The sequence below is a fragment of the Microcaecilia unicolor genome, chromosome 1, assembly GCF_901765095.1.
Source record: "Microcaecilia unicolor chromosome 1, aMicUni1.1, whole genome shotgun sequence".
NCBI lineage: Eukaryota > Metazoa > Chordata > Amphibia > Gymnophiona > Siphonopidae > Microcaecilia > Microcaecilia unicolor.
Genome location: NC_044031.1, coordinates 191,537,007 through 191,553,479, shown reverse-complemented (window position 1 = coordinate 191,553,479; position 16,473 = coordinate 191,537,007). Strand labels below are relative to the sequence as shown.

The window sequence follows — 16,473 nt, the reverse complement described above, 5'->3', positions numbered from 1 at the left end:
AGCACACCTTAGCAAAAAGGACCCCTTAATACATGAAAATAATGCAAGCAAGGAATAGAAGGTGCTTTCATTATTGGAAAGGAGAAGGGATTTGATATACTGCCTTTCTATGGTACAATCAAAGCTATTTTGCATATATTATATACAGGATTCTTCTTTTACCCTGGGGCAATGGAGGATTAACCCCCTTTTTTACAAAGCTGCACTAACAGCTGCTGGTGCGGTAATGTCAACACAGCCCATTCACTTTGAATGGACTGTGTCAGCATTGCCGTGCAGCAGCTGTTAGCGCAGCTTCGTAAAAGGGGATCTAAGTGACTTGCCCAGGGTCACAAGGAGCTTCAGTGGGAAACAAACCCAGTTCCCCCGGTTCTCAGGCCACTTCACTAATTATTAGACCACTCCTCCACTCACGCAACCTCTCCACTCCCAATACTCCTCCACTAATGCAATACATTTTTTTGGCTGACTTTTGAAGGTTAAAACCTTCTTTCTCAGGTTATGACAATATGAGGAATATTGTCATAACCTCATATTGTCATAACCTGAGAATATATAAGTAAATAAGAAAAGAATTCCAATGATAATCTCAAGGGGAAAGATGGGGGAGGGGCAGAAGTGGAGGCAGAGATGGATGAATGATAAAGCAGTAGAAGTTTATGATTTATAATGCATTTGGATTTTACAAAGTGCTACATTTCCTTTCTTGCTAGTTTCAAATTATCTTATCATCTTAACTTCAAAAGCCTGTTATGCCTGTTTAAAATTTCCTGTTAATGTTCTGACCATAAGGTCACTGAGGGAGTGCACTGGTCCCACAGGGGTGTCATCTTGGCTTGTTTCAGTGATAATGTCTCTACTGTAACAGCACTGATCCAGGGTATGTGGAGTCTGATCACAGTCTCTCAAATTTACTGCTAAGATTCACCACAGTATTTGCATTATGCTAGAAAGAGTTTCCCTTTGGAGTTCACAGGATGTAACATGTATGGGCAACCTATCCAAGTGTGCTTGGCAATTTTTATTAATCAAACATGTGGCACCCAAAATCTTTCTGCTACATTTTCATGGTCTCAGACTGCATTTCTTGGTACTGAAGGATCTTCTGTCTCTCCACATGAATCTTAGAATAATCTCTTAGGACTAACACCTCTATGATCAACGCCATTCTGGTGTTTTTCTCTTTTACTAGTATGTCTGGATCCTTCCCTCCAGCCTTTATTGGCCAGGAAGGGGATTTCCCAGGTGATCATAACCTCTTCATTCTCCATAATTTGCTTATGGTCATCGGAGACCGTGAACATCCCTGTGGCCTGCAAAGAATCCAGTGAACAATATGGCGGCTAGGTTCTGTGTCAGGCATACACTGCATATTCATTGCAGATAATATCTTCAAACTAGTAAACTCTAAGACACAGCACCTATCTTTTAGCAAAAACAAGGTGAACTCATTTGTTGCAAATAGCACTAATTAAATTGGAAGGACTTCAACCACTGGTCACACCTAATGACTGTCAGCTGGGTTTATATATTTTTGCAGTGTCAGCAGGAGTCACTGAGCAGACTGGATGGGTCATTTTGGTTTAGGGCAGTTTGGTTCCTCATGCTGGCAGAACAATGTAATCATCCTCTTCCTGACACACTTTGCTTTGAAATTATGTAAGACTGTGTGCTCACAATAAGAGTTGTTCATAAACTATTGACTTCACATCAATATATCACACCAAATCTACTCATTACCATAATAGGCTTAAAGAACTGATTTGAAGCAAATCAAATCAAAAATCAATTCATATGAGCGAATTGAATTGAAATCTTTTTGACTGAATCGAACAGCACTAGCGAGTTCTGCATTTTTTAAACTTTTCTTTTTAATATTTCAAATTATACAATACATCTTACAATGTGACTGAGAAAAACAGAGCAAATGAATTTTCCAGAAAAATATAAGCAGGAAAATTTTAATATCAATTATATAAATAATATCAATATATATATAAATTATAAAGGAAATTTTTCAGCAGAACAGATAAAATGTCAAAGGCGGACCTCAGCCAGACCCACAATGTTCCTAAATTAATTATAAGTCATGTCTGTAATGTCAGCTCTTCCTTAGAAATCACAAATTCCAATAATTGTTTAGGATCACTAAAGATCAAAAATCGTGGAAACCATACACACCCAAATGATAATTCAATCCAGTGACAACAAATACTGTTCTTCAAACAGGAAGCACTTTTTTTCAAAAGAACTTTTTTACTAATAAGGGACTTTTTTGTTTGTTTAAAAATGAGGAAAGAAAGCCTCAGCAATCAAAGGTAATTGCCATCGGCTGGGCATAACCCACTTAATTTTTCAAAACCCAAGGCTCCTTCTGACTAACACCAATCATCAGCTAAATAAACCTCCAAAATATTTTCATTTCAAGTTTGCTTATTTGATTCAATTTAATTTCTTTGCTTGAACAGTTCCACCCTTTGAAGGCAATGAAATTATCTTCTATAAGATCGTCATTAATCACTAAGTTCAGTCACTGTTCAAACATTTCTTTAACTTGCCAAATAATGTCACACAGCATGTATGAGAGAAGCACTTAACTTAAGCTTCCAATCATCACACTCCAAACGAGGACCAGTTTCACCCAAACAGACTTTTTTTTACATGCAACACACAATTGTTCATCTGACATGGTGACCGGCAAAGACAATTCATAGTACATTTTGGTACATATCTGCCAATTAGGACGGCACTTACACGTGAAAGACACGCCTAACTGCATGCACCCATTTATCGAATTACCTCCTAGGTAAACTAGTGTGTGCTAAAAGGTTCTAACACCTGCTAATAAATTGTTATTAAAACAAATGTGTGAAGCTAACACAAAATGGTCAGAAAACTAGATAAAGCCTGAACAAGCCAAAAGAAACTGACAATGTTTGCCTTGTGCACATCCCTACCAAAAGGAAAGTATAATGTAAAAAGTGATATAAATTTAGATATTAGAAAAGAAAACCAAACAAGCATTTTTTTGGTTACTTTATAGCAGTCTTCATCATAGGGTTGCGTAGTGGACTTTAGCTTGTTGATTCAGATCATGTTGCTATTGGTAGAGAGAGTAGGGGAGCCCATCTTCTGCTTCTTGTTTAGTTGGTGGAAAAATATGATGTAGTCTGCCTGCAAAAGAGGAGAAACAACATCAACAACAAAAAAGCTGGCACTTAACACTTTATTAAATCCTAGCTATCAACCTACAAAGGTCATATTATAAAGAGAGTGAAAAAGTCAAGTAGATGACAAGAAGCTATGACAGGAAAAAGATGAGAAAATAGAGATATGGAAAGCAGCCTTCAAATGAGTGAAATCTACCAGCATTGTCATACAGTATGGATAGAAAATGATGGAGAAGATTAAATCTGAATTTACCATTAACTTTCTTTCTTTGAATTCTGCCAGCAAAGATATACCTTGGAGAGATTCAGGGAAGACAGAAATTTCCATTTCTTACTATGAAAACTGAGCTTTCTCTCTCTCTCTCTCTCTCTCTCTCTCTCTCTCTCTCTCTCTCTCTCTCTCTCTCTCTCTCTCTCTCTCACACACACACACACACACACACACACACACCCAGGCACACATTGACCACCTTCAAGTTCAACATAGGCTGGAAAAATGCCCTCCTTATTTGGCATTACAAAGTAGACCTTACTTGGAGGTATTGTTCAATGGTGACCCTTACGACCCACTCCTGATTGTAACCCCAAGGTGACCTCCCAAGGGTACCAACTTAGAGGTGGCCTGAAGAACCTCATTGTAACTTACTTGGGGTTTCCAGATTATGCACTTTAGAGACCTTGGACTTCTTGAGGGTCTTGGAAGAATGCAACTTTAATGTTGACCCCAAGAACTGGCCTGCAGTTCTAGATGAGGAGAACTTCCAGAGTTTCTGAAACTTGGGGAGGGCTACTGTAGACCTGAATGACTTATTTTGATCCTCTGGGAGCTGTTGAGGCTTTGTCTTCTTCAGATCCTTAACTGGCTTCTCTTGTATATCCCCAAACAAAAACCAATCCCTAAAAAGGATCTTGCTCAAGTGTGCCTTGAGAATGAGTCTGCTATACAGTGCTGCAACTAGAGATACTGCCTGGTTGTCATAACAGAGCTGAGACTTTTGGACAAGATGTGGAGCAGGTCATATTGGGTCCACTCAATAAAGAGTTTCCTTTGTTCTGTTCCTGAAGGTCCACTTTGTAGTTCTTGTTTTATTTTGGTTTTGGACTGCACACGTTTCCCTCTCTTGTATGTCTTGCCTTGCCTCCATATAATGCATCTGTCAGCTCTTTGGGAGCTTTGGATCCAGCAGAGCATTGCTCTTGCAACATAGCTTCTGCAAATCACCCCCTGCAGGGCCAGTGATGGTGCTTTGGGGGACTACTTAAGGGGCATGTGGTAATGTGATTGAGAGTGTGGCTTGGTATGGAAAACAGGTGTGAGGATGTTATAATGCCGTTGTATCACTCCATGCTGCGACCGCACCTTGAGTATTGTGTTCAATTCTGGTCGCTGCATCTCAAGAAAGATATAGTAGAATTGGAAAAGGTGCAGCGAAGGGCGACTAAAATGATAGCGGGGATGGGACGACTTCCCTATGAAGAAAGACTAAGGAGGCTAGGGCTTTTCAGCTTGGAGAAGAGACGGCTGAGGGGAGACATGATAGAGGTATATAAAATAATGAGTGGAGTGGAACAGGTGGATGTGAAGCGTCTGTTCACACTTTCCAAAAATACTAGGACTAGGGGGCATGCGATGAAACTACAGTGTAGTAAATTTAAAACAAATCAGAGAAAGGTTTTCTTCACACAACGCATAATTAAACTCTGGAATTCGTTTCCGGAGAACGTGGTGAAGGTGGTTACCTTAGCAGTGTTTAAAAAGGGCTTAGACGGTTTCCTAAAGAACAAGTCCATAAACCACTACTAAATGGACTTGGGAAAAATCCACAATTCCAGGAATAACATGTATAGAATGTTTGTACGTTTGGGAAGCTCGCCAGGTGCCCTTGGCCTGGATTGGCCGCTGTCGTGGACAGGATGCTAGGCTCGATGGACCCTTGGTCTTTTCCCAGTGTGGCATTACTTAAACTCAGTCATATACACCAGGGTTGCAAGCAAAAAGGAAAAAAAACTTTATTTGACACATGCGTCTCTTGTTACTTCATAGGCTTATGTCCAGCAAAAGTACAGTCTCTATATTTCTTTCTGGTTCCTCACATCAAAAGCAAATACTTTCTGAATGTAATTCAAGGTGTCTTCTACCTTACCAGTATTCCCACACAAACTCTGAAGTCTTAAGCTTGAGCCACACCATTTCCCTGGTCCACTCCTCAGGTACTACAGCTCAGCTTAGAGTAGAGTCCTCTCGCCTGAGGGCCTCACTGGTTCTGCACTCCACTCTCTCAGGGCATTTAACCTTTCTTTCCTCTGAGCCCTGCCCTTCTGACTCAGGACCTGTTTTGGTGGTTTAGCACCAGCTGCTTTCAGGCAGCTAAACTGTGCCCTCAGTGAGGAAATGCTCATCACCATACTATCCACTTACTCACAGGGTACCTCCATCTTCCATTTCTGAGAGTCTCTGAAGATCATGACCACTTCTACCTGAATCTCAGTCCTCCTCATTACTGGAAAAATGATGGCATTTACAGGAGGCATTGAGGGGCATTTTCGAAAGAGACGTCCAAATTGCGATTTGGACGTCCTTGCAAAACAGCGAAATCCAGGGGCGGGGAAACCCGTATTTTTGAAACGAAAGATGGACGTCCATCTTTCATTTTGAAAATATGGTCAGAGACGTCCAAATACTTACATTTAGACATCCCTAGATTTGGACATCCCTAGACATGGACGTTTCTGACTTTCAGCGATTTTCGAAACCAAAGACATCCATGTCAAAAACGTCCTAATGCAAGCCATTTGGGCATGGGAGGAGCCAGCATTTGTAGTGCACTGGTCTCCCTCACATGCCAGGACACCAACCGGGCACCCTAGGGGGCACTGCAGTGGACTTCATAAATTGTTCCCATGTACCCATGTTCCCATGTAATAGTTCCCTTACCTTGTATGCTGAACCCCCCAAACCCCACTACCCCCAACTGTACACCACTACCATAGCCCTTGCGGGTGAAGGGGGCACATAGATGTGGGTACAGTGGGTTTCTGGTGGGTTTTGGAGGGCTAACTGTTTCCTCCACAAATGTAAGAGGTAAGGGGGTATGGGCCTGGGTCCGCCTGTCTAAAGTGCACTGCAGTAGCCACTAAAACTGCTCCTGTGATCTGCATGTACTGTCATGGACCTGAATATGACATCTGAGGCTGGTACGACATAATTTTAAAGATGTGTTTTGAGGGTGGGAGTGGGTTAGTGACTACTGGGGGAGTAACGGGAGGTCATCCCCGATTCTCTCCGGTGGCCATCTGGTCATTTTAGGCACCTTTTTGTGCCTTATTCATAATAAAAACACGTCCGGGTGAAAACGTCCAAGTGTTCGTCAGGGACATCCTTGTTTTTTTTCGATTATGAGTCAAAGACATCCAGTGTTAGGCACGCCCAAGTCCCACCTTCGCTACGCCTCCGACACGCCCTCTTGGACTTTGGACGTCCTTGCGACGGACTGCAGTTGGAGACGTCCAAAATCAGGTTTTGATTATACCGATTTGGATGTCCCTGGGAGAAGGACGTCCATCTTCCAATTTATGTTGAAAGATGGACGTCCTTCTCTTTTGAAAATGAGCCCAGTTATGAACAAGGACTCCTTCTCTGTCTTTGGGAGTTGATAGAATTTGGTAGTAGCTCTTACAGCCCTGACCAGGCCCTTGGGTGTCTCCCACTCAGCCACAGTCATGTTTTGGATGGCCCTTTAAAAATAGAGAGGACTTAGAGGGCTTCTTGATCCTCTTCAGAATAGGGTTCCCCTACTGCACTCCCTCTGATATCTTTGGGATAGACATTACGTGTTCAGTGAGCAGAGACAGCTCCTGCTTTCTAAAGAAACAGACTCCTGGTGAGTCTCTGTCCTCTGGGATGGCAACCTCACCCTTCTTCAGTGAATTATCCTCTGACCCCAGGTGCTGCTCCATTTCTGACCAGTTCAAGAGGTTTGGGTTCAAGACTAGGATTTGGGGTAGTTTCTTATATCTGGCCTCTAATAACCCTGAGTGTGGTTTCCTTCTGCTCCCTTTCCTGCTAGCTGTTTCCCAAGGCTTTTGCAATGCCAAGAAGGCCTAGTGCATAATAGCCATGAATTTGGGGGGGGGGGAGGATACCCCCCTCACCACCTGGGGTCTCCCACAGCAAGGTTTTCTCCAAAATCTTCTCCATGGTCAACATCAGGGTCCCTTTGGACTCCTCTGATACTCCTGAACATGGCCCTGTTGCTGCATAAGTGGCCAGGATGGCAGCATGCCCAACTGTGAGCTTGGTAGGTGCCTAGCTGTGTTTGCCATATATTCTATGCCTTCAGCCAGAAATCTACCACCAGCACATAGGAGGCCTCCTAAGGATTTATGCACACTGAGCTTCCCATGACAGCAATCTGATTTTGTAGAGTTTTGGGCCATAAGATCCCCTCCCACACATACACACTTGCAATGCTAGGCTCTCACTGACCTCTTCCTTTGTCTTCTTTTTATTTTCTTCTTCCTTCCTGTGACTTCATCCTACCCATAGCCAGATTGATTGACTGTCCTGAAAGACTCTCCCCACCCAGAGGAGAGAAGAGGGAAAAACCCTGATAGATTTCTAGAAGGTAGGCTTACTCAGACCCTAAGAACTTGTGACCCTGAGAAGAGAGATCATGTCAAATCCTGCAGTACCCTCTAGACACACTACAGGGTAGCCAGGGAGATGAGGCTTCAGGTTTTACTGTACCAACCAGTTATGGCCCCCAGCTGCTAGATGCAAAGAACTGGCTACCTGACCCAACTGCAACAACTATTAAATAAGGGCTTGAATTTGGATAGAGGTTTTTATCTGCCTTAATCTTCTATATGGACACATCATATGCATGTCTGGCAGGATGAGTTGAAATCAATGTTACTGCAAGAAAACTGAGCACAATATGGCTGTAAGATATGCCTCTCTCTCTCTCTCTCTCTCTTTCTCTCTCTCTCTCTGTCTCTCATGCGGACACACACACACTCATATATGCCCATGCAGTATTTGAAATAATATTACAATATATGCTTGCTTTCAGACTTACTTGCTAGAGCTTGATCAATGGGTCAAGGAACCTATTGAGATCCTCCTTGAGTTACGAAGTTACTCTAAGGTCAAGATAATCCTATAAAATCCCCGGCAATCAAGAGGGAGGGTGACCTGGATTCCACGTACGGCAGTGAACAGATTATCTGCAACTCCTGCATCTGCTTGAAAAACATAAAGGTGATTTCATTTTTATATAAATTTTTGTGCATACTTCACTTTTCTCTTGCATCTGCACCTTTAAACACCACAGTGTTGAACAGAGAGCTCATATCAGCTATAGACACAATATCCACATTTATCCATTTATGAATACCTCATTGGTGTGTCAGTATTCCTCTAGTAGGCATACAAAACCCCAACCTTGGCTGACTTCTAATATCCGCTACCTACATTCCTGTACCTGCTCAGCCGAACGCCTCTGGCGGAAATCCCGGGCCCTTGCTAATTTCTTACACTTTAAGTTCATGCTGACCTCCTTCCAATCTGCTCTTTTACGCGCCAAACAGGATTATTATATCCAACTGACTAACTCTCTTGGCTCTAACCCTCGACTTCTCTTCACCACATTGAACTCTCTCCTCAAGGTGCCCCCTCCCCCAACTCCCCCTTCATTATCTCCTCAGACCCTTGCTGAATTCTTTCACGACAAGGTTCAAAAGATAAACCTTGCATTCTCTACCTCGCCACCTCTCCCTCCACTAGTCCGTTCCCCTCTCTCTCCTTCCCCTAGTTCCCTTTCCTCCTTTCCTGAAGTTACTATAGAGGAAACTACACTTCTCATTTCTTCCTCAAAATGTACCACCTGTTCTTCTGATCCCATTCCCACCCACCTTCTTAATGCCATCTCTCCTGCTCTTATTCCTTTTATCTGTCACATTCTCAACCTCTCACTTTCCACTGCGACTGTCCCTGCTGCCTTTAAACATGCTGTGGTCACACCTCTCCTTAAGAAGCCTTTACTCGACCCTACTTGTCCCTCTAATTACCGACCCATCTCCCTCCTTCCCTTTCTCTCCAAATTACTTGAGCGTGCTGTTCACCGCCGCTGCCTTGATTTTCTCTCCTCACATGCTATTCTTGACCCACTACAATCTGGTTTTCGCCCTCACCACTCAACCGAAACTGCGCTTACTAAAGTCTCCAATGACCTATTACTGGCTAAATCCAGAGGTCAATATTCCATCCTCATTCTTCTTGATCTTTCCGCTGCTTTTGACACTGTCGATCACAGCATACTTCTCGATACCCTGTCCTCACTTGGATTCCAGGCCTCTGTCCTTTCCTGGTTCTCTTCCTACCTCTCCCTCCGCACCTTTAGTGATCACTCTGGTGGATCCTCTTCTACTTCTATCCCTCTGCCTGTCGGCGTACCTCAGGGTTCTGTTCTTGGTCCCCTCCTCTTTTCTATCTACACTTCTTCCCTTGGTTCATTAATCTCATCCCATGGCTTTTCCTACCATCTCTATGCTGATGACTCCCAAATCTACCTTTCTACAGTACCCCTGATATCTCACCTTGCATCCAAACCAAAGTTTCAGCGTGCTTGTCTGACATTGCTGTCTGGATGTCTCAACGCCACCTGAAATTAAATATGACCAAAACCGAGCTTCTCATTTTCCTGCCCAAACCCACCTCCCCGCTCTCCCCGTTTTCTATTTCTGTTGATGGCTCTCTCATTCTCCCTGTCTCCTCAGCTCGAAACCTTGGGGTTATCTTTGACTCTTCTCTCTCCTTCTCTGCTCATATCCAGCAGATCGCCAGGACCTGTCGTTTCTTTCTTTACAACATCCGTAAAATCTGCCCCTTTCTTTCTGAGCACTCTACCAAAACCCTCATCCACACTCTTGTCACCTCTCATTTGGACTACTGCAATCTGCTTCTTGCTGGCCTCCCACTTAGTCACCTCTCCCCTCTCCAGTCGGTTCAAAACTCTGCTGCCCGTCTCGTCTTCCACCAGAGTCGCTTTACTCATACTACCCCTCTCCTAAAGTCGCTTCACTGGCTACCTATCTGTTTTCACATCCTATTCAAACTTCTTCTACTAACCTATAAATGTACTCACTCTGCTGCTCCCCAGTATCTCTCCACACTCGTCCTTCCCTACACCCCTTCCCGTGCACTCCATTCCCTGGATAAATCCTTCTTATCTGTTCCCTTCTCCGCTACTGCCAACTCCAGACTTTGCTCCTTCTGTCTTGCTATGCCCTTTGCCTGGAATAGATTTCCTGAGCCCCTACGTCTTGCCCCATCCTTGACCATCTTTAAATCTAGATTGAAAGCCCACCTCTTTAACATTGCTTTTGACTCGTAACCACCATGAGAGCCCTTACCGCCATCTCAATGGGTGGCGGTAAGGGATCCCCATCAAAATGACCAGGCAGTAAGTGGTTCGCTTACCACACAACCATTGTTCCCCCAAAATGGCCAGCCTGTTACCCACTGCGGAAAAAGGGGACCTCAGCACAAATCAAAAACATGTACTGATGCTAGCGCAGGTCCCCTTTTACTGCAGCTTAGTAAAAGGATGCCCCAGTTAGGTGTTCAGGATATCCACAATGAATATTCATGAGAGAGATTTGCATGTAGTGGAGGCAGTGCATGCAAATCTCTCATGAATATTCATTGTAGATATCCTGAAAACCTGACTGGCTGGGGTGCCTCCAGGACCAGGTTTGGGAACCACTGCATTAGATTGTTAATATACTACCGTTCTGTGATATAACTAAAGCAGTTTACATGTTGTATGCAGGTACTGTGTCTATCCCTAGTAAGCTCACAGTCTAATTTTTTGTACCTGGGGCAATTGATGATTAAGTGAATTACCCATGGTCACAAGGAGCCATAGTGGGAACTGAACCCAGTTCCCTAGCTTCTCAACCCATTACATTAGCCATTAGGCTACTCCTCTATTCCTCTTGGTTATAGATCCTCCCTCTCCTGGTACCCTTCTTCATCCTCCTCCCTTTCCTAGTTCCATAACCTTACTCCTTTTCCTGTATCCAGATCTCCTCTTCATATCCCTGATTCTTTCACTCTTTAAGTCCTGTCCCCAATCATCTTTCTGTTTCTCACTCCCACCTATTCCAAAGATCCCCTCTCCTTTCTCTGAGATATTATCTCCCAAAGATCTCTTTTCATTCTTCCACTCCAAGTCTCCTGAGATCCCCCTCTTCCTCTTCTAAAAGCTTCAAGGTTATTACAATCTTATTATACCACCAATTGGCATACCATCTTGTCAATTTCTCCTCCCATCTATAAGGCATACTTTCCTTCAATCCAAAAGATTTTTTCTTGTGCATTTTGTTTTATTCCCTGCCCCTCTTATCACTACATCCTGCCATATTACATTCTATTCTCTCTTCCATCCCTGGGATCCCTTCCCTTTGACAATACATGTGATGCTTTTACCCCCCCCCCCCCCCCCCCCCCCCCCCCCCCCCAAAAAAAAAAAAAAAAAAACTCAATTTATGCATACATAAGAAGCAAGGTTGGAAAACAATTGCCACAAAATGTGTAAACTCTTGCTCCAAAATTTAGCCCTGAGCTGCTGCTGGACACTGGGGCCATTGGGTATGATTGATAGCTTCTTCTTGCTAAGTAACAAAGTTTTATACACTGCTGAGAATCTAGTTCCAAATCAGACTGATGACCAAGAGTAGGTAAGATGTTGGCCAAACAAAAAGAAAGAAGAACCAAACTGCTCGGAAGAGCAACAACGAAGGAGAGTGGAGATAGCCAAGAAGTGGAACATGGCTGTGTTTTGGCTGATTCCTATGTTAGGAGTTCTTGAGTACTTTACAAACAAGTTCAATGTAAAAAAAAAAGCTATGGCTGGAGCATTCCTCATTCAAATAGAATGTCCAAATAGTTGGACTTCAGTCGAGAAACAATACCACACAGAAAACTGTGTCTAGCATCAAAGATGTTGACCAGCCATATTACTTGAATCCATACTCTAGCGCAATGGTTCCCTACCCTGACCTGGAAGACCCCCCCAGGCAGTCAGGTTTTCAGGATATCCACAATAAATGTGCATGAGATAGATGGGCTTACTCTACCTCAACTGCATGCAAATCTAGCTCATGCATAGTCACTGTGAATATTCTAAAAACCAAGGATTTATTTCCCTCTGCAAAAAGAGGGAAAGCCTATATAAATCAGAAAAATAGATCTTATTTACTAAAACAGAAGTTGCTCCTTTATTTTTGCTTATCATTTGCTGGCAGAGCTCTTCATTCCATTTTCTGTCTGCGATACAGTGTGTTTTAACGTGAACAAAAAGCACAGTGGTGCCAAACCAGTGCTCAAAAATGTTGAATGGTGAATTTTAGTCCAATTTTAGTGAATTTTAGTCCAATTTGCAGTTTTAAACATGCTCTAGTTTATATGGAATTAATATTTTAAACTAACATTCCTTTAATGTGTTGATAGGATGAGAGCAAAATAATGATACTGCACTAAGAATATAAACATAATGATTCCATGCTATTTCTGACTTGCAAGATAGGCAGTAGAGAACAGAGCTATAGACTGTTTTGCTTTAAAGATATGAGTGGTAAAATGTATGCATTTCTTTTCCCATAAAGGCTTATACTACATTTTTAAGTTCTACTATCCATTAACTGAGAGAGATTTCTATTTATTATTCTGTTGTGTGTCATAAGATATATAACATCAACTTGTTCCTTTGACTCACGGTATTATGCAATGATGATCGACTTTCAAATGAGTTTGAAAAAAAAACATAGCAATGGGCAGATCATTTAAACTTGCACCAGGATTTTGAAAAATATACTATGGCATATTATTGGCAGGGTAAACTATTACCAATTATGTAGTACTCTGGAGGTTAAGAATAATATTTATTTTAAATCAAACAAAACATTTAGTAAATGGCATTTTATAGAATATGGCAGAGACCATTTGCCAACAGAAAACCATGTAAAAGTCTGGAGATTGTGTCAGCACTAGAGATGACTACTGAAGAGACATGGTATGCATGGACAGATTTTCCGAGTATCCAAAACAAATGAAAAAGGGTTAGTTCGTTTACAGAACAGAAAGTTCATATGGAACAATCAAAACTGAAAGTGGACAAGGCGTCAGGGCCAGATGGGATTCATCTCAGGATATTAAAGGAGCTTAAAGATGTTCTGGCTGTTCTACTAACTGAATCATTATTTAAAGACAGAAGTGGTTTCACAGGACTAGAGACAAGCAGACATAGTGCCCCGTTACAAAATCAGAGGAGGGGAAGAAGTTGATAGCTACAGGCCACATAGCCTGACTTTGGTTACGGGGAAATTTGTAAAGTAAGTACAATAGGAAAAGATAGTGAAATATCTTGAATTGAAGTGACTACAGAATCAGAACTAACATGATATTACGAGAAGGAAAGCTTTTCAAACAAATCTGAAGAATTTGTATGGTGGGTGGCCTGGGAATTAGACCAAGGAGAACACTACATTTGACATACTCAGGTTTTAGTTGAACCTTCTCTTTGACTTGAAGACGGAATGAAAAAGACTGAGGCATGAAATAAGAAACCTGAGTTATCTGCAGCAGGGCCCACAGAAATAAAATGGGCTCTGCTGCAGATAACTCGAGCTAAGCTTTAGTAAAAGACCCACAAAATGTGGTCATACATTTATGGTACAGAAACTCAAATGGGCACTAAATGATAGGGGCAATATATTGTGTACACTAAACAGGAATTAAGGAGTGATCCTATCTAATTATTTCAATAGGGCAATGGTGAAAGTCAAAGCAATGGTAACATATACAGGGAGAGATATAACTGGCAGAAAGAAAGACATGATAATGCTTTTAAACAAATCTTTAATATTATTTCACCTAAATACCTATTCATGAATGTGTCCTAGCTTTTAATTTTGAAAGCTTGTGTTATTTAGCACAAATCCCATTTTGGTCAAGGGATACCGTACTTTGGGCCCTTTTTACTAAGCCCAATTTTACTCTTAGCCATTTTTGAGAGGGTTACCTCATTATCTTACCATTGATCCCATGGAGATCAGCACACCCCATCAGATTCTCACAAGGGGCTTCCTTGCCCATTGGAGATCCAATTTGAAATTTTAAAAATAACATGCTGGACCTCCTGTAGTTACCTAGGCCCTCTTTTGTGGAATAGGCTATATCCAGGGCTCAGAAAGAATCCTGCTTTCTTAAGTTCAAGGCAGCACTTAAAACTTACTTCTTCTCTTTGGCATTCCTAGAATTCCCCTTTATTTATTTATTTATTTATTTATTTATTTATTTATTTATTTATTTATTTATTTATGTATTAGGAAGGCAATATTCAGCCGACAGTGGTCATCATTTTTTAAAATGGTGGCTGCCTCCTGAATTGTGCCTCGATATTCAGTGCTGGCACCAGTAACTTAGCTAAACTTCATATTTTTGGGGGGGCACAAACTTAACATGAGGGGGAACTAGGCATATAGGTGTGAGTAGTGCTTGGTATACTCCTAAATAATATCTTAGTGTGCACTTGATGACAGATATCTAAGTAAACAGTCTTTTCTGCACAAAAATATAAACCCCATATTTATGGAAACTTTGGGCTCCTTTTACAAAGCCACGGCAGTAATTCCTGGCACGGCAAATGCAACAAAGTCCATTCAATTCTTATGAGCTTTGCTGCACTAACCGCGCAGGAATCACTACTGTGGCTTTGTAAAAAGAGCCCTTTGGAAACACTGACATTTTAAAATAAATTTGCATTATCCCATAACTTAAAGTTTGCCATTATAGTGGATTTGAGTCACAGTATCCTGCAAAATAATTACTAGAATGGTACAAATCTTTCAACTTCGCTTTATGGCAAATATAAATACCTTAATAAGCTGTATTAATAAAACAGGTACATACTTTTGAAATAGCAGTTTAAATATGTAGCCTATGAAATCTAATATAAAAAAAAATATAGACCCCTAACAATGCACACTGGAGTATCAAACTCTTAATTTAAACATATATTTTACATCCACAGAAACCCTTAGAGCTCCTCCTCTAAGAATGGATGCAAAGCAGAAAAAGGGCATTTCCACAGGAACTTGCCATACAAAAAAAAAAGTTGATTTTGGTGTAATCTCAATAAAAACATAGCTTCTTTCCAGTCCCAAGTATATTGTGAAGTACTTGTCATACAAGGAGGGGCATAATCGAAAGGGACGTCCAGGTTTTGTGCTCGTCAGGGACATCCTTTTTTTCCATTATGGGTCGAGGACGTCCTAGTGTTAGGCACGCCCAAGTCCAGACTTCTCTACGCCTACGATGTGCCCCTTTGAACTTTGGCCATCCCTGCAATGGAAAGCAGTTGGGGACGTCCAAAATTGGCTTTCGATTATACCGATTTGGACGACCCTGTGAGAAGGTCGTCCATCTTCCAATTTATGTCGAAAGATGGGCATCCTTCTTTTTAGAAAATGAGCCCGAAGGCCTACAAAAATCACTCATGACCTATAGAGCTAATCTACTTTACCATAATACCATTAACTTACAAAAGTAACACAACAAGGACCCTACCAAGGATAATGCAACACAATAAATATTGCAGTCAGACCTAGAACATCAATACGCCTATTGGGAAAACTGAACAAGCTGAATTATTACAAAGCTTAAACAGAAACTCCACGCAAACAGACTATCTGGCCTCAGTCACAATCACTGAACACAAATAGACCCTTGCCAGGTGCAAAATAAGTGACCACAAACTTAAAATGTGGATACATAGAAAAAAATTAAACTTAAAACCCAAGAAGCCATACTCTGCAGACAGTGCAACACTAGGGAAAGAGAAACTGCACCCTGGACTCTTCAAACTATAAAGAAATGTAAATGTACTGCAAAACTGATATTTTCCATTCATTGAATTAAGAATAAAATTCTTCATTCTACCTTTGTTGTCTGGTTGTTTTATTTTTTTCTAATCATGTTTTTTTCCCTGTTTCCAGTTTCTGCTTTCATCTAGCTTTTCTTAACTTTCTTTACAAGTTCTCCAGTCCATCACCTACTTCTTTTCTCCCTTTGATCATTTCCTTTCAACTTTCCTTCATTTATTTTCCTTCTCTCAATCTACTCAGATTTCATTTGTTCTTAGTATTCAATCTTTCTTTTTTTTTTTTAAACCTCATCTACCTATAGCTTTTTATCTCCCTCACCCTAACCATCCCATTCTTCATCCTGTTATTCCTGTTT

General features: G+C 41.5%; 1 long non-coding RNA gene across 1 annotated transcript; it reads right to left on the bottom strand.

The window, feature by feature from the left end:
• Positions 1-304: 304 nt before the first annotated feature.
• LOC115460155 lies at positions 305-15,425 on the bottom strand. Its single transcript, XR_003940390.1, has 3 exons — positions 15,415-15,425; positions 9,336-9,345; positions 305-386 (listed from the first exon to the last, which is right to left on the bottom strand). It is a non-coding gene; the product is annotated as an uncharacterized LOC115460155 (long non-coding RNA).
• Positions 15,426-16,473: the final 1,048 nt, after the last annotated feature.